Genomic DNA, 20,077 nt, shown 5'->3' with positions numbered 1-20,077 from the left:
CATCTGCCCCGACGCAAATTCCCGTGAGTTGGTAAATGGTAGAGACCTGACATTTGGCCAAATGACAGATATTGTTGGCTGGTAGGTGCTCAAAAAAGATTTTTCGAATCGGCCTGAAGGTGGCGCTATAATCGATGGTTTTACGTTAAAGGCCTTAACTTCCACGCCGTTGGTCCGATTTTCAAACTTTTTTTTTCCAGTTGTTCAGGTGGACCTGCTCTACAAATTTGCCATAAGGACCCTTAATGTCCGCCTGGAAAGTTTTTGAGATATTTGGAAAAGTTTGGAAAACACCTTTTTGACATCTCCTCCTAGACCGTTGGACCGATTTGCACCACCATCGCCAGGAAGCATCTATGGAGCAAGCTCTACAAACTGCCTTTTTGAAATCTTTGAAATCTCCTTTCGTTTTGGAGATATTAATCGTTAAAGTTGTGAGAGGGCGTGGCCTCACAGCTAAATTGTCATAACTTCATTACCGATGAAGGAATCTTCACGAAACGTGCAGGAGGTCTTCGCAGACCATCCTAGACCATGCGTGTCAAATTTTGTGCAATTCGACCAAAAGGGGGCGCTATAGCAGCATTCAGTACCTGTACCTTCTAAATTGTTTGATTTTGAAGGGCGGCAGGAAGTGCTGATTCATTGGAATTATGGCCAGCCTGACGTCTTGTATTGACAATTGACACTTCTGAGCTGATTTCAGAAAAGAAAATGTCATTTGGCCTGTAGGGGGCACTATTGTTTGCCTATGGGGGGCGCTACAGCAACGTATCTCCGCAACCGTAACTCGTAGACACTCACGGATGGCGACGTTGGACTCGGGGTGGAAAAGTAACTGAACGAGGCCCGGAATCACCATCGCACCTTCCGTTTCCCAGATAAAAGCAATAATTATTGTGCTTGCTGACAAGCAAGGCACAATCTTAAAGTCTGACATACTTATTATTACTCTTAAACTTTACACTTACTCACCTTATAGCCCACTTGACCCATTGTATCAGGACTTCCTGTTCCAAAAGTTGTCTATTCTACCTACTCAAACTAGTTTGACTTATCTGGTCAAAGTTTTGAATTTGAGTTTGAGTCAGAACAGTCAGAATAGGTTTATAAGTCACAATTCCTGGGAGTCCTCATTGATGAGTCACTTGATTTGAAATGCCACATTGAACACTTGTTAACAAAATTGTCTAAATATGTAGGTTTATTTGTCAAAATAAGACATTTTCTTCCTTTGTCTGCTCTATTGACCCTTTACAAAACCTTGTTTGAACCTCACATCAACTACTGTAATGTCATATGGTGCAACACCTTTCCTAGTCACTACAAGAAACTTGAAAGTCTACAAAAGAAAATAATACGAGCCATGTCATGGTCTGGGTTTAACGCACCAACTCTGTTCCATCGCTATGGAGGCTGAGGCTTGCTGATTTTGATCTTCACCAAAATGCTTGCTTGATGTATCAAGTTGTGGATAATATGAATTTCAGACTGGCTGAGCTCATTCCAGTCTGCTGTCCCCTGCACACTCATAATACTAGAAATAAACATGTTATCTCTGGTAAAAAGAAAAAGAAAAAGAAGAAAGCTTAAATGTACTGGCTTAATGCAGGGGCCCGCAGATCTGGAATGAGCTTGATGACAGTACGAAAATGTTGAAATCCATCTCCACCTTTAACAAACCTCTGAAAGAAAAACTGCTCAAATGCTACTTGTAATGAGTATCTATACTCCTCTGATAATGGAACTCTGTCATTGTATTATGTATTATGTGGTATATGTATGTTCTATGTCTTGTATTAAGCGTCAGCTGATACGTGTGTTTTATTTGTTTGTCCATTGATACCTGTAGCCTTTTATGAGATCAGCGTCCCTTCAAAAGCTTTAAATAGCTTCCTGGGAGACCTGGCACACTCCCATTGTTAATCTGATGTTGGTGATGATTATGATGACGATGATAATGTATGGTGATGATAACGATGATGTTATGTGTGTGTGTGTTGTGTGTGTGTGTGTGTGTGTGTGTATGTGTGAATACATTTAATTTAATTTCAAGTGTAAACACAAACAGAACTTCTGATGGTCTACTTCCTGTAATTACTCTCTTATCATGCCGGGCTGTCTTCTACATGAGGTGAATTGGGGAGAGAGAGAGAGAGAGAGAGAGAGAGAGAGAGAGAGAGAGAGAGAGAGAGAGAGAGAGAGAGAGAGAGAGAGAGAGAATACACTAAAAAGATAGGCTATTGGTCACCTAACTGTAGGCCTATAGCCTACTGTAAATAGAGGTGTGTGTGTGTGTGTGTGTGGGGGGGGGGGGGGGGCAGACTTGAAGCTTTTATCAGAGCAAAGGCAGGCTCTGTGGTGGTGTAAGATACTGTTTGTATTCCAGCTTTTGGGAGGCTATTTGTAAGTTGCCTAACCTATCTTCACGTCTAAATTACAATTTGTTCTTATTCATTTGGGTATTTTGGCAGTTTAGATGCTGGAGGGCATAAGTGAACACACTATTATTATTATTATTATTATTATTATTATTATTATTATTATTATTATCAGCATCATCATCATCATCATCATTATTATCATCATCATCATCATCACCACCATTGTTGGAATTTCTCCCCTTAGATGTGGACTGCATGGATGATGGATGAGACAGCCGGACACAGCTGCAGTCAGGCTCACGACATTAAACTGTAAACATCAATATGACCGCGACCAGCTTCTCGCTGAGCTTTATGAAACGGCCCGCACTGATAAAGGCACTTCTCGCAGCACGCACGGCTACCGTCATACATTACGCTGCACGCAGCCCCAGTCACAGCTGCAGCACCTTACAGTAGCCTTCAAAAATAAAAGCATAGAGCGCTACAACATGTCAGTTTCAGTTTGATTTGACAGTGTTTGTGTCAACTTTTGTATCTGTTCTTGCAATTTTGTTGTTCATAAATTGATCCAATAATGTACGATTAGCCTATGTGATTAGAAGAAGGAGTACGGTATGTGATTAGAAGTAGCCTACGTTTATTTTGAAAAGCAACGAGAGGAAGTCCTGCAAGTAATTTTTGGTAACTTACTTTCTTCCTGACTCCAGGAAGATTGACCGACCTCACTGAGCCACAACCTAACTTCCACGGTAAGTCTGTTAATGAATCATCTTAATCACATCAAAATCATTTGCCAACATGTTGAGAGTACAATTGGCCAATGTGGAACAACTTGAAAGTCACTTTTGTAACGTAACACAAGAACTGTAGCCTCAATTTGCTATGGTCGCGGCCGACGGCAGATCAATGCTAGGTCTAGCCTCTGATGTGCCGCCGCACTGACGTGTCTGAGTGTAGACTGGAGAAAAGAAACGAACGTCATTAGCCACAAATCTGGTGATTTCTTCTGGCCATGGGATTAACGTGACCAGCAAGCAGCAGTAAGCCAGGCAATGACGATAGCTGAGTAGCATGTGCTTTCATCACAGCTAAGTCATCAATGCTAATTATTACCATCAATGTTAGTGGAGGTTTAGCTAACATATTAGCATCAATCCTAGCGGAGATTTTTCTCTGTTAAAACCACATATCCAGAAATGGCAGTGGCAAGAGAATACACACAGGCTTAGATAAGGGGCTTACCTACATGTCTATGAGGGGGGATTGTGTTCACAACATGTACAACTAACGTTACTTGCAGGTATGTCTAACCAGAGAGATACGAGGAACAGTACAGCCACACTCAGACAGCCAGGATAGGAGGGAGCGCTTGTAATTTACACCAGCGCAGCTGAGCGCATGCTGAAACTGTCACGAGCGGGTGGAGTTGAAGGTGTTACCTGTGGGCATGTTATGTAATCGGTGTAATTTAGGCTCCCCACCATGTAACACTGGTAACACCTAATATGTGGCAAGCCTAGTGCCTCTGGTAAAAAGAAAAAGAAAAAGAAGAAAGCTTAAATGTACTGGCTTAATGCAGGGGCCCGCAGATCTGGAATGAGCTTGATGACAGTACGAAAATGTTGAAATCCATCTCCACCTTTAACAAACCTCTGAAAGAAAAACTGCTCAAATGCTACTTGTAATGAGTATCTATACTCCTCTGATAATGGAACTCTGTCATTGTATTATGTATTATGTGGTATATGTATGTTCTATGTCTTGTATTAAGCGTCAGCTGATACGTGTGTTTTATTTGTTTGTCCATTGATACCTGTAGCCTTTTATGAGATCAGCGTCCCTTCAAAAGCTTTAAATAGCTTCCTGGGAGACCTGGCACACTCCCATTGTTAATCTGATGTTGGTGATGATTATGATGACGATGATAATGTATGGTGATGATAACGATGATGTTATGTGTGTGTGTGTTGTGTGTGTGTGTGTGTGTGTGTGTATGTGTGAATACATTTAATTTAATTTCAAGTGTAAACACAAACAGAACTTCTGATGGTCTACTTCCTGTAATTACTCTCTTATCATGCCGGGCTGTCTTCTACATGAGGTGAATTGGGGAGAGAGAGAGAGAGAGAGAGAGAGAGAGAGAGAGAGAGAGAGAGAGAGAGAGAGAGAGAGAGAGAGAGAGAGAGAGAATACACTAAAAAGATAGGCTATTGGTCACCTAACTGTAGGCCTATAGCCTACTGTAAATAGAGGTGTGTGTGTGTGTGTGTGTGGGGGGGGGGGGGGGGCAGACTTGAAGCTTTTATCAGAGCAAAGGCAGGCTCTGTGGTGGTGTAAGATACTGTTTGTATTCCAGCTTTTGGGAGGCTATTTGTAAGTTGCCTAACCTATCTTCACGTCTAAATTACAATTTGTTCTTATTCATTTGGGTATTTTGGCAGTTTAGATGCTGGATGCTGGAGGGCATAAGTGAACACACTATTATTATTATTATTATTATTATTATTATTATTATTATTATTATTATCAGCATCATCATCATCATCATCATTATTATCATCATCATCATCATCACCACCATTGTTGGAATTTCTCCCCTTAGATGTGGACTGCATGGATGATGGATGAGACAGCCGGACACAGCTGCAGTCAGGCTCACGACATTAAACTGTAAACATCAATATGACCGCGACCAGCTTCTCGCTGAGCTTTATGAAACGGCCCGCACTGATAAAGGCACTTCTCGCAGCACGCACGGCTACCGTCATACATTACGCTGCACGCAGCCCCAGTCACAGCTGCAGCACCTTACAGTAGCCTTCAAAAATAAAAGCATAGAGCGCTACAACATGTCAGTTTCAGTTTGATTTGACAGTGTTTGTGTCAACTTTTGTATCTGTTCTTGCAATTTTGTTGTTCATAAATTGATCCAATAATGTACGATTAGCCTATGTGATTAGAAGAAGGAGTACGGTATGTGATTAGAAGTAGCCTACGTTTATTTTGAAAAGCAACGAGAGGAAGTCCTGCAAGTAATTTTTGGTAACTTACTTTCTTCCTGACTCCAGGAAGATTGACCGACCTCACTGAGCCACAACCTAACTTCCACGGTAAGTCTGTTAATGAATCATCTTAATCACATCAAAATCATTTGCCAACATGTTGAGAGTACAATTGGCCAATGTGGAACAACTTGAAAGTCACTTTTGTAACGTAACACAAGAACTGTAGCCTCAATTTGCTATGGTCGCGGCCGACGGCAGATCAATGCTAGGTCTAGCCTCTGATGTGCCGCCGCACTGACGTGTCTGAGTGTAGACTGGAGAAAAGAAACGAACGTCATTAGCCACAAATCTGGTGATTTCTTCTGGCCATGGGATTAACGTGACCAGCAAGCAGCAGTAAGCCAGGCAATGACGATAGCTGAGTAGCATGTGCTTTCATCACAGCTAAGTCATCAATGCTAATTATTACCATCAATGTTAGTGGAGGTTTAGCTAACATATTAGCATCAATCCTAGCGGAGATTTTTCTCTGTTAAAACCACATATCCAGAAATGGCAGTGGCAAGAGAATACACACAGGCTTAGATAAGGGGCTTACCTACATGTCTATGAGGGGGGATTGTGTTCACAACATGTACAACTAACGTTACTTGCAGGTATGTCTAACCAGAGAGATACGAGGAACAGTACAGCCACACTCAAGACAGCCAGGATTAGGAGGGAGCTGCTTGCGTGTTAATTTACACCAGCGCAGATGACGCGATGCTGAAACTGTCACGAGCGGGTGGAGTTGAAGGTGTTACCTGTGGGCATGTTATGTAATCGGTGTAATTTAGGCTCCCCACCATGTAACACTGGTAACACCTAATATGTGGCAAGCCTAGTGCCTCTGGTAAAAAGAAAAAGAAAAAGAAGAAAGCTTAAATGTACTGGCTTAATGCAGGGGCCCGCAGATCTGGAATGAGCTTGATGACAGTACGAAAATGTTGAAATCCATCTCCACCTTTAACAAACCTCTGAAAGAAAAACTGCTCAAATGCTACTTGTAATGAGTATCTATACTCCTCTGATAATGGAACTCTGTCATTGTATTATGTATTATGTGGTATATGTATGTTCTATGTCTTGTATTAAGCGTCAGCTGATACGTGTGTTTTTATTTGTTTGTCCATTGAACCTGTAGCCTTTTATGAGATCAGCGTCCCTTCAAAAGCTTTAAATAGCTTCCTGGGAGACCTGGCACACTCCCATTGTTAATCTGATGTTGGTGATGATTATGATGACGATGATAATGTATGGTGATGATAATGATGATGTTATGTGTGTGTGTGTTGTGTGTGTGTGTGTGTGTGTGTGTATGTGTGAATACATTTAATTTAATTTCAAGTGTAAACACAAACAGAACTTCTGATGGGTCTACTTCCTGTAATTACTCTCTTATCATGCCGGGCTGTCTTCTACATGAGGTGAATTGGGGAGAGAGAGAGAGAGAGAGAGAGAGAGAGAGAGAGAGAGAGAGAGATGAGAGAGAGAGAGGAGAGAGAGAGAGAGAGAGAGAGAGAGAGAGAGAGAGAGAGAGAAGAGAGAGAGAGAGAGAGAGAGAGAGAGAGAGAGAGAGAGAGAGAGAGAGAGAGAGAGAGAGAGAGAGAATACACTAAAAAGATAGGCTATTGGTCACCTAACTGTAGGCCTATAGCCTACTGTAAATAGAGGTGTGTGTGTGTGTGGGGGGGGGGGGGGCAGACTTGAAGCTTTTATCAGAGCAAAGGCAGGCTCTGTGGTGGTGTAAGATACTGTTTGTATTCCAGCTTTTGGGAGGCTATTTGTAAGTTGCCTAACCTATCTTCACGTCTAAATTACAATTTGTTCTTATTCATTTGGGTATTTTGGCAGTTTAGATGCTGGAGGGCATAAGTGAACACACTATTATTATTATTATTATTATTATTATTATTATTATTATTATTATTATTATTATTATCAGCATCATCATCATCATCATCATTATTATCATCATCATCATCATCACCACCATTGTTGGAATTTCTCCCCTTAGATGTGGACTGCATGGATGATGGATGAGACAGCCGGACACAGCTGCAGTCAGGCTCACGACATTAAACTGTAAACATCAATATGACCGCGACCAGCTTGTCTCGCTGAGCTTTATGAAACGGCCCGCACTGATAAAGGCACTTCTCGCAGCACGCACGGCTACCGTCATACATTACGCTGCACGCAGCCCCAGTCACAGCTGCAGCACCTTACAGTAGCCTTCAAAAATAAAAGCATAGAGCGCTACAACATGTCAGTTTCAGTTTGATTTGACAGTGTTTGTGTCAACTTTTGTATCTGTTCTTGCAATTTTGTTGTTCATAAATTGATCCAATAATGTACGATTAGCCTATGTGATTAGAAGAAGGAGTACGGTATGTGATTAGAAGTAGCCTACGTTTATTTTGAAAAGCAACGAGAGGAAGTCCTGCAAGTAATTTTTTGGTAACTTACTTTCTTCCTGACTCCAGGAAGATTGACCGACCTCACTGAGCCACAACCTAACTTCCACGGTAAGTCTGTTAATGAATCATCTTAATCACATCAAAATCATTTGCCAACATGTTGAGAGTACAATTGGCCTCTGTGGAACAACTTGAAAGTCACTTTTGTAACGTAACACAAGAACTGTAGCCTCAATTTGCTATGGTCGCGGCCGACGGCAGATCAATGCTAGGTCTAGCCTCTGATGTGCCGCCGCACTGACGTGTCTGAGTGTAGACTGGAGAAAAGAAACGAACGTCATTAGCCACAAATCTGGTGATTTCTTCTGGCCATGGGATTAACGTGACCAGCAAGCAGCAGTAAGCCAGGCAATGACGATAGCTGAGTAGCATGTGCTTTCATCACAGCTAAGTCATCAATGCTAATTATTACCATCAATGTTAGTGGAGGTTTAGCTAACATATTAGCATCAATCCTAGCAGAGATTTTTCTCTGTTAAAACCACATATCCAGAAATGGCAGTGGCAAGAGAATACACACAGGCTTAGATAAGGGGCTTACCTACATGTCTATGAGGGGGGATTGTGTTCACAACATGTACAACTAACGTTACTTGCAGGTATGTCTAACCAGAGAGATACGAGGAACAGTACAGCCACACTCAGACAGCCAGGATAGGAGGGAGCGCTTGTAATTTACACCAGCGCAGCTGAGCGCATGCTGAAACTGTCACGAGCGGGTGGAGTTGAAGGTGTTACCTGTGGGCATGTTATGTAATCGGTGTAATTTAGGCTCCCCACCATGTAACACTGGTAACACCTAATATGTGGCAAGCCTAGTGCCCAGTTGAGAATGGGTACCCTCCCTTTGGCTATTGAGGTTGGCAGGTTGAATTCTATTGCTGAGGAGGAGAGACTTTGTACTGTATGTGAATTAGGTGTTGTGGAAGAGTATTTTCATTTTTTGTTTCATTGTACGCTATATGAGGAACCAAGATTGTCTCTATTTCAGTTAATGCAAAATAAGAAACCGGAACTATTTTGGTCAGGAGATGATGCTAAGTTGGAATGGCTATTCAGAGATTAATAGTCTTCAGTTTGGCCAGGTTTATTGGGAGTGCTTGGAAACTCAGAATGGAGAAGTTGTTCAACTCTGTCTTGTTTATGTTTGAGCTTTTTGTAGCTTGTTTGTTGATTTGTTTGTATTGTTGAACTTGAATGATTTGTGTCTTGTAAGCCCAGATGGGTTGGGCACCATGAATATGGTGCATGACACAGAAATAAAAATGTATCTATCTATCTATAGATATAATCAACTCAATTGAATCATCAATCATGAATGCAGACAAAATGAATTCAGGTCGAGCAATGTTTATTTGTGCCATTTCAGATGCCACTGAGAAAGAACCGCAGAATGGCAGAGATTGCCCGAAAGAGATTCACCAAAGCAAACGTAAGTGGCGTCATTTCAGCAAAAGCCAAGGTATGGCAAGGTAGGTGGTGGGGGGTGAAGGGTGGTGGATTAAGTGTGTGAAATCGGTTGTGCAATAGTCCATTTCGGTGAGTCACTTCTATATGCAATTGAGTTAGCCTATGTGACATGTAGGCTATAGTAAACATATATTTTTTAATTCCAGTGAATGATATTGCCTACATGTCGTGTTACATATTTTATTTTTTAGTGATTTGCTTCACTGACTCACAGGCAGTGCATAAAAATGAATGCTGCAAATTGTACAAGGAACACTCTAACCTCTAAAAATATTAATGTTTAGCCTGCAAAAGCAGTTACATTGATGTAGCCTACTTTGACATGACCAACACACAGCAGTAAAAACAATAATAGTCTATAGCCTATAGTGTGAGGAAGTGTAACCTCTGTAAACAGCTGTTACACTATGGTAATTATCCCTGCCTGCCAGAGAATACTTTATTGTTGTTGGAGTGTTTATGTCCAAATAACCTAGCATGAACAACAGTAATGATATCAAGAAAATCCTTATTATTTATCATGATATTGATTTCAACCAGATCACCTAGCCCAAATTTTTTATACAGCCCCCTGGACAAAAAATGCACCAGCTGCCCCTGGATACAGTAACTCTGTCTACAAACTATAACCGCCAGTCAAGAAAGACTTTGCAAGGTAGCTACTGTATGCTTAACAAACAACATAATTGGTAGAATGATGTAGACTAAGTAAGGAGATCTGCTTATTGCGCACTTCTTCGGCATCTGCGAGAGAGCAGGAGAGAGAGAAGAGTAGAGGGGAGGAGAAAGAAGCCACTTTCAGACATGAACTCCGGGTCAGGTCAGACATGAACTCCGGGTCAGGTCAGACATGAACTCCGGGTCAGGTCAGGGTTGCTTGCCCTGAGCCTGACCCGGGCGATAGGTGAAGTGTACCCTTTCAGACATCAGGCATGTTGCTTTCATACATGTGGAGCACCTCCGTGTGTAAAGTAGAGAGGGGGCGGGGGTGGGGGGAATTTGGGCATGACCACACAATGGGGAGTTGTGAAAACTGACCACACAGCTGTACTTCACTGTCTGACCATAGCCTTAAGTGAATCACATTGACATTCACACAAACTATCACAATATGCAGAGTCTGAAAACAAGTTGCTAAAAATACATAATGGGCGATAACTAAATCTATATATTTTGATTCGATCTAATCTAATTCGATCTAAATAGATAAAAAAATTATTGATTAACTGCCTAACGTTCATGGCATATAATGTTTTGCGCATAACGTTAGTAATGAATTAAACAACCCTACAACTCACGGCCAGATGCATCCATTTCCTTGAGTCTCAAGCGCTACAAAGAAAACAGGTCTTTGCTATGTTCAGTCCTGAAATGCATCAATCCTACTAGAATTATACAGAATAGAGGAAGCGAGACGTTTTTACCTTCAAAATAAAATCAATGTTGTATTACTTAGTAACAAAAAATCAGAACGGTCGACTCACTACGGGTTAAAATTGACTTTTCGAAGGGAGCAGATATTCTTCCAGTTTATCTCTGTTCTGTATATTTTGGATCACACATACAAAAAAACATTACACGTGCATTTACTTTATTTAATTGCCATTATTGCGAAGGTTAGACCCGGAAGTTTCCGTTTTATACTGCCTGACTTGACGCTATACTTGGAATTTGCAGTTCTGCACGTGAATCTTCACAAACGCTGTGTAAACGTTAAATCAACGTTAAATTACACCTGCTCTAGTCATCAGCCTATCAGAACACAGCAGATTATACCTGTTCTAGTCATCAGCCTATCAGTACACAGCAGATTACACCTGGTCTAGTGATCAGCCTATCAGAATACTTTGAATTTGTTGAAGCAAAAGATACCCACCAATGACAGCGAGGGAGAAGTCAGTGGTATGTTTGATTTTTCATTAAGAGAAAGTACTGCTGATATTGATAGTTGCAAATGAGTATTGAATCCATTTAATTTTTTTAGTATTGATACTTATCGATACTATTGATACCTGTTGCAAATGAGTATTGTATCCGTTTAAAAATGTTTGTATTGACTTTTATCCATACTATCGATACATTTGACAACCCTAATCGACGTGCACGTTTGCCGATAGACGCCGATATGACCACTTTTTTTACAAACCATATAATACTGCTGAAGCTGCTTTGAGTGTCTAATAGCGTTGTTTGTCCAGCAGATAGGGATGGGGCCGATCCGATCCAATATCGGTATCGGGTGCCGATATGGCACTAATTCACGGATCGGATCGGATCGGAATTGGGGGGATTTTTTTTTTTTTTTTTTTTTTGCAATTCCAGCACACAGCTGGCCATAATTTGTGTAATAATGTATAATAGTATCCTTCTTTGCCTTGTATATTTTCTTAATTTTGTCTGCTTTTTGCAAGGTATATTTAAAAAAAAAACTTTAATTGGCCAAATCTTTGCCTATACTGTATATTCAAGAAAAATATTGGTATCGGCATAATATCGGTATCGGCAGATATCCAAATTCAGGTATCGGAATCGGATCGGAAGTGAAAAAAGTGGATTGGTGCATCCCTATCAGCAGAGTGCGCCGACTCAATTTTACATTCAGCACTGCAGCACATGTTTGTGGAGAGAGAGGGGGGGTGCATCGTCCATGCTTTGTTTACTTTGTGGGTTGAATATGATCAGAGCGTGAAACGCAAGCGGAGACAGAAGCAGCAGGCAGTCAGACAGATGTGTTGGTGTTGTGGACTAGTGTTCATGTCTTCACGGTAAGAATGTTAGTTTGTGAAATATGTAGGCTACTGGAAAATTAATAAACAATGACCCCATCATTTCCCCTTTCAATAATGTTGTCCCGTTGCCTGACAACCGCCATGTCACTCAGTTTATCACCAGCCTAACGTAGTTTGTCAGACACCATACAACAGCAGATGCTAATGCATTAGCTTCCCCTAACGTAACAAAGCATCACCAGAGCAAAGGTTTGCAGCTCATCAGACAACATTGGACTGGATTGAGTCCGTTTTTTACGCTATCTAATGCTATCTTAACTTACCTAATGCTAGTTGCAAGATGCAATGCTGGAAAGTAGATGGATAATAATGTCCACATTATTTACTCTCCGTGAAAATGAGCATAATCATAATGTCACCTGAATGTAGCATTAGCTATTAAATTCCTTGTCAGCTTAGTGGATGTGTGTGTTTTCACATAAATAACACGGCTGACGCTGCTGATCTCTCGATTCGGCAGCAACCATGAGTTGTGACCGTTGTGAACATTATAACATTAGATGACGCATGAGTGATGCTCTGTTTGTTTTGAGCATGTAGTCACACAAAACTGTTTTGTTCAGTACACCCTCAAACCAAACAATTCCAATCACAAAGTTTTCCACTGAACCTTTTCCCTGAACCTGTATAGCAAATACCATGGCTGTCAGCTGATTTGGTGTAAAACGCTTGGACTATTATTATCAATGTCAGTCTTGATTCGGCAGCAACCATAACTTGTGACCGTTAACATTATACAGTAACATTAACAGCCAAATATTTCTAAAGATGACATGTTTTAAACAAGGAGGAGAAGGAAAAAACGTTTCTTTTTTAGTCCAATCCATTGAAATACAGTCCCTAAATATGAATAGGAAAATGAATTAGTGAAGATTAAGCTTTTTTGAATAGACTATACAGAATATAACACATGCACTACAAATTAGTTTAGTTCCAGCTCAAATATAATATATAATTCAGTTAGTATGATGCTTTTATTGATTTATATATTACAGATGGCTGAGGGTGCAAGAAGCAAGGTGTTTAAACTAAATATTGTAATTTTAAACTAAAATATCCTGCTTCCAATACATATCTTTGTCACATGTGTGATAATAACCATATTTTTAGGGATCATTACTGCAAAAGAAATTGTGTTTATGTATATATTACGCATATGTAAAGAATATCGGCCGATATAATATCAGTATCAGACATTTTTTATTCCATAAAATCGGCATCGGTATCGGTTTGAAAAATCCCATATCGGTCGGCCTCTAATTTATATAATAATAATCTGTCATGCTGGCTTTCTGTCCCTCTCCCCCGCCTCATACTCACTGAGCTGGCTACTTCACGGAGCTCTGGAGGGGGGGGGGCGACAGCGACCATTCCGCCCCTGATACTAGGGTAGGAGCTTGTCTTAGAGCCGGAGAGTAGGAGGGTCGCGGGAGCGCGCATAGCTCACCAAAATGTGTTCATACATACACCGCCACCCAGATCCCCTGTAATAGCGATGTTGAAAATGATTCTTTTTTGGACCAACAACTGACCCTCATTAGCAGACTATTGTTCGGTTAAATTAGAATATTAAAATGTGCTATTTGACTGTCTGTGCCCCATTAAACCATTACCACAAAAAATGCTTTCTTTTTGGCCAGCGCAAGCGGGCCCTTTATCTGGCTTTGTCCTGCCGATCCTGTCACGGATTTACAAGCCAATTTCCTCAGACATGCGCACCCCCCAACCCCTTCTTGTTATTTTTAAGAGAGAGAAAAAAATAGTTGTTGGTTGTTGGTTGTCAGTTCTTTTCATTATTTTTAAGGGAAGAAAGAAAAAAACAGTTGCAAAATCTTAATGGGTGCGTTTTTATTATTCATTTAAATATCCAGAATTATATAAGAATTTAAATCTACCACTGCCAATACCAACATTCAGCTAGGGAAAGCATAGCCTAAATAAAGCATGACAGTATCTGTCTGCTGCACTTGCCCCCCAAATGACTAAATATCCTCCCCTGCTCTGGAAGTAACATTTCTTTAGGACAACTGAGAGATGATGCTTTGTTGATTTATTTCAGAGTGGATTTTTAATTATTAACACACCCAAACAGCTGGATAATGTTTACTACTCTGGTCTTAATCATCCATGTTCACATAGTCCTACCTGATGACGAGGTGGGTCCCTGGATCACGGGTAACCACAACCGGGTCATTGTTGACAGATGATGAAGTCCTGTGAGCTAGGGTTGTCAAAAGTATCAATAGTATCGATAAAAGTCAATACTAAAAATTTGAAACGGATACAATACTCATTTGCAACAGGTATCGATAGTATCGATAAGTATCAATACTAAAAATTTGAAATGGATACAATGCTCATTTGCAATTGTATCAATATCAGCAGTGCTTTCTCTTAATGAAAAATCAAACATACCACTGATTTCTCCCTCCCTGTCATTGGTTGGTATCGTTTGCTTCAACAAGTTCAAAGTGTTCTGATAGGCTGATGACTAGAGCAGGGCTAATCTGCTGTGTAAGGTCAAAGTTTTTAATGAGTTTTATCAGGCCTAGATTATGGAGAAGCGTCCATCTGTCTTTGTTTATTCTTTATGCCTCTTGATGTGTATTGTTGTCATCCCGCCGCGTGGTATCGAAAATGGTATAGAGTATCGATATTTTCCTGGGTATCGGTATCGAAGTAGACATTCTAGTATCATGACATTCCTACTGTGAGCTAGCTTGTCCAAAACTGTGCATTTCTCCGTTCGTACCTATTTGATGCACTTTGTCTTTGGCGAAGTGTTTAGACAAATTGCCCATGTTTCCAACGTTGCTAGTGAACGATTTATCGCACTTATGCAACGTGAATTGTCAGCATTAACTCGAGTGAAGTACAACCAGACTTTTGATCGCTCCGTTCTTTCTTAACGTGTTGCGGTGTCTCCTCGGCTCTGCTGCCTTCCCTAATCAGTGTGTGTAGTGTGTACATGTGTGTGTGCTGCCCGCCCAGCCCCTCCCCTCCCCTCTCTCCTCTCAGGCATGGCTCCTCGCTGCAGCAGGTTGCTGCTTGTCTCTCATCTGAGAGAGAAAGCAACATGGAAATCGCAAAAAAGACAATCAATCTTCAATCAATTTTCTTAATTTCTCCAGTACCAATAAGAGAACCGTTAACATGAAAGCTTATTCTCTGGTATCTGGTACTGCTTATCAATACTGTACTTATCGATACTGATAATGCTCTCCATTATTTGATGCAAAAAATAGACATGCCATGAAAATATGGAAAAACATTCAACAGTTATTTTAGAGTTATTACTCATTACAAGTTAAATCCCGGAAAAGGCCTATTTCTCTGCTATGAAAATGTTGATTTATTAAATCTAGCTCACTAGTAGAAATATTAATTATTTTGAAAACTGGAACCCTTTGACCAGAGAAAACTACTGTACTTTTCCCCATATCACTCTTAAGGGGGAATCATACTACAACATCCAGAATGTATTATGTTCATCATTGAGTAGAAACTCAATACCAAGATAAAGTTGGCAACTTTAAAGGTCCCATATTTTGCTAATATGACGCATTATTATTTGATTGTTGGCCTACTCTAGAATAGGTTTGCATGATTCACAGTTCAAAAAACTTGTACTGGCTCTTTTGTACAGCTTGTACTGGAAAAACAGTCATGACGATTTCCAACTTCCAATCGTGGAAGTTGGAAACCCTCATTAATGTTTTGTTTGCATCTGTGTTTGCCCTGCCTTTTTGAGACAAAATGGCAACCATGAAAAGAAGGGTCTATCCACCTTATTTTTGAATGCCCCGCTGTAAAATAATGTGACTGATTGTTGCAGCTTGCGCATTTCCTCATTAAAACTCAGACGCTGGGGAAAAAAAGTTGCTTGTCACAATAAATACGCTCGTTTCACGACTTATTTGAGGGAATGTAATAATTTTATCTATCACATCCACTATTTCTGTTGCTCTTTAAACAATTCTGGATATTTATTGACGAGATTTTTGCTAAGCTGCTGGATGCGCTACGGGGGGTTAGGGTTAAAATCGCTAAACCGGAAGTCAAACTGTGGGAGATTGTTGCTCACTTCATGGAGATCTACGAGCTCCAGTATGTTGTGTCTGTGTCAGCAACTTAACGGGGAGGGGGGGGGGGGGGGGGGGGAATTACACCAGAAGAACCACCCATAAGGCATCATGGCATCTCGAAATAAGCTGGATAAAGGTTGTTAGTTTGTTTTTGGAGTTAAATACACAATCCCTGCATTTTTCATTTTGGCTAAATGGGGTTCACGCCACACTTTACGCCAGGTCTGTGAGTATTAAGTACTTTGAATGCGGGTCTGTTTGACCACAACAAGCATTGTCTGCCGGGCAAGCGGCAAGCCTGAGTGTAAGCTGCCCTAGCAAAGCTAGCCACAGCAGCTAATGTAAACGCTAAACAAATCCGCGACGTCCTCACCAGGTTTCGTTTAATGTAATGCCAGCTCAGATGTTTCCTTCCTCTCGGAACCTGTGCGGGACATGGATTGCAAATTGCAATTAGGGATGTCACCGTGTACACGGCTGACCGGATATTAAATCATAACTGCTTAGAAAAAACAATAACCAACTACACGTCTGCGTCACATCAGCTGTGACTGTACCTTTAAGACAGGCAGCTTTATGACAGTCTGCCCTGCAGGAAAGTGGTGTGGTTGTAATTGTAAACATGGAGCCAGTGTGACCGCATGAAAATAAAACGTTTAACAGTTACATCGTGGTCCACAAGTTATTAAACATAACATTGGCGACGAGGATGATGGATACTCTGCTCTCACCTCTCTCCCTGTTCCTCGCCCTGCCTGGCGAGCCACTGATCCTGTGGGTTTGCTGGCATGAATCCTTTGAAACGTTCATACTAGGGCTAGCTGATGCTAACGTTGAGAGAAGAAAGCCCTGCTGATACACAACATGGGCAACAAGGGACAGCGGATTTTTCGTACTCTCGGACCCACTCCTAATATGCAGACTGTATCACACTGCTGTCTAGGGCTGGGTATTGGTTAAAATTTTAACAATCGATTCCATTCCGATTCACAAGGTTCCAAATCGATTAATCCCGATTCGATTCGATCCGATTTGATTAATTTCGATTTTGTTAGTGATACCAAAACATGTTATTTGAGCTGTATCCTGAATTACATGACTGTCCAGTTATGTAACACATCAATACTGGTATTAATATTGACATTTGACAGCAAATGAATATGAAATATCAGTACTTAATGACTGAAACTGTTGAAAACGGCAAGGACCAAGACCCCTCCCAGAATGTTGACAGTATTGCATCTTTCAAAAATATGCTGTGGCCAGAAATAGCTTCAAAATGAGTGTTTAGTAACTCAAGTTAAAATACAAATTTTGCTTGGATATGAAAAAGATTCTCAGAACAAATGCTGTAAATTGTACTAGGAACTCTAACTTGGTGCATCATTCAAAAATATTACATTAATAATTCACCCCAAAGCAGTTACAAAATACAAATATACTTTTTATTTTATTTTTGTCATGACCATTTAGCCTACAATCAAACTACAGCCCTGAACAACACAATACTGTGCTATGTGCTGCAAGTTGTGCACTCTCCAGTCAGCATCAGTGTGACAAGCAGAGTGACTGACACCACCAGTGCTTTCTTTAGTAAAGTAATGCAGTCAGTCACTACTCCATATCAAAACAAGAGATGAGGCTGAGGGCGGCTCCACTCGTCGTCGTTTATATAGTGAGATGCCGCTGACTCTCTCTGCTGACTGCAGTTTCGTTTTGATGCTTTGTTTCACAGATTTATACATGTTGGGGATTATGTCTACAGCAGCGGTCTACATTCAGATGTTTGCGTCGCACCATAATGTACTTCGCGTTCGGGTACCTTTTGAAGCTTTCATTCATTCATTCAATACAGGCGTATATCCTTGCATACGAAATTTGCTATATCCTCGGTTATTTTTAGGGCACGTGGAGAGTTGGCTGGTAATTCTAATGAATCGTTCAGTCTATTTTGTGTCTATTTTGTTTCAGTCCAGACGACTTGCCTTCAGATAGCAGATCTGGCTCGCTAGGTGATGTCTCATCAGGTTACAGGTGGAGGTCACAGGTCACATGCTACTGAGCCCATAACCGTTTGAATACTCGACAGTTACATTGTAGTGTGGATGAGCAGAAACGTAAACATTTGAAAACACAATTCACTGATTTGTCTACATTTTGTCTACACTCTCTATCGAGACAGTGTAGAATATTCCACTGGATTTTAGAATATCAATACATTTGAAAAAATATAAAAGTTAGCTATAATCATTGCAAGTTTACAAGTGGAAAATGCAAAAAGTGGAAGTGACAATATACTTTTGTAAATTATTGTTTGCCTTGTTCATGTGTTTCAGATGGAGGCGGTTGGCGAGTTGGAGCCAGATGACCCTGGCTGTCTGGGGTCTGGAGAAATCCAACCCCTCCAAACTCCCTCCCCCTCCCCCAATCCCCCTCCCTTTCCCCCTCCCCCTCCCCCTCCCCGTACAACATTGCAAAAGAAATTTTGCGATGTTGGGCTGAAACAACCATTTAGCCCAGCATCTAAAGATGTTGGGCTAATTGGGCTAAAACTACTAAAACTACATGAAACTCTGAAAAACTCTGAAAAAACTCTGAAACACTCTGAAAAACAATCTCTACTTCTGTCTGATCAACCACTGCCTAACTTTGACAATGCTCTTGAACAAACTAACCACAACTCTGATTCCCCTATGCTCCAGCACTCTATTGTTGAAAAGCAAGATCCTGCCATCATGGTTGATCCATTTGATGACCCAACAACTGAAGCAAAGCTGCTTACAAGTAACCACCCTGATGAAAGTGCACTTAGTGTGACCAGTATTCCAAGCGCACCTGCTAAACATTCCTTACAAGGTTCATTTTCACAAGGTTTTGCACTATTTAAGGATAATGCTGGGAAACAATGTGTAGCTAACAGTTTATCAGCTGTAATGATGAATAAGGTGAAAAGCATAACAACTTGGAGTGACAACAGACACAGAAATGACATTGACTCTGTTCTTATTGAAGGGAATAAGTTATACAGCTACCTTAAATGCACCGGTCAAATACGTGGAACAAATAATCATCTGCTGATTGGAGAATTGCCAAATGAATACGTGATTAACAATGTGCAGTTCTCAATAAATTGTGGCTTGCCTTTGGCTGGACTTGTTGGTGTCATTGATGAAGCTGATGATTTGTATATGAGGGATATCAATGTACCATTCGATTTGGCTATTCAAAGATCATTGCTAGATAATGATGCTTGCTTTGTCACTTTGAATAATAATACATGTGTGATTGTTAAGCAAGGCCAGTATTTTGCTGTGTTTGATCCTCATATGCGTGACAGCCAGGGGCTTGTGGATCCACATATAGGAACTGCTGTAGTTGTTTACCATACTGAACCCACAACGGTGTATCATCACTTGAAGACCCTGGCCATACAACTGCTTCCTGAACACTGCAGACTTGAACAGATGCCATTTGAGGTTACAGGAGTCAAAGTGACCATCACAGGTAACATGATGCAACATGGTGAACAGCCAACCACCAGCAGACAGTGTGTCCAAAACATTTCTGTTAAACAAAACCAAGAAGAGGGCAGACCACTTTACAGTGCAGTTTTGCAAGGCAAATACAAACGGAAATGCACAAATAAAGCAACTGTGCAAAGTTATGAAAATGTGACTAAAAAGAACAGATACACTTTAGATGGGGAAATGAAGCACCTGGAAAATAATGAAAATCTTGCAATGATAAATATGGACAATGAAGCGCACATAGACAATTCATCAACCTTTAATGATACTGTTAAAGCAATTGCAGACAATGACT

At 40.8% G+C, this 20,077-nt stretch overlaps 1 long non-coding RNA gene across 1 annotated transcript; it reads left to right on the top strand.

The window, feature by feature from the left end:
• Window positions 1-3,090: 3,090 nt before the first annotated feature.
• Window positions 3,091-19,339, top strand: LOC310790264. The gene is made up of 5 exons (XR_014553369.1): window positions 3,091-3,136; window positions 5,456-5,497; window positions 7,918-7,959; window positions 9,281-9,343; window positions 18,592-19,339. It is a non-coding gene; the product is annotated as an uncharacterized lncRNA (long non-coding RNA).
• The last annotated feature ends 738 nt before the right edge of the window (window positions 19,340-20,077 follow it).

Source organism: Poromitra crassiceps (assembly GCF_964638095.1).
Source record: "Poromitra crassiceps genome assembly, chromosome: 2".
Taxonomy (NCBI): Eukaryota; Metazoa; Chordata; class Actinopteri; order Beryciformes; family Melamphaidae; genus Poromitra; species Poromitra crassiceps.
This window is presented reverse-complemented; position numbering and strand designations above follow the sequence as displayed.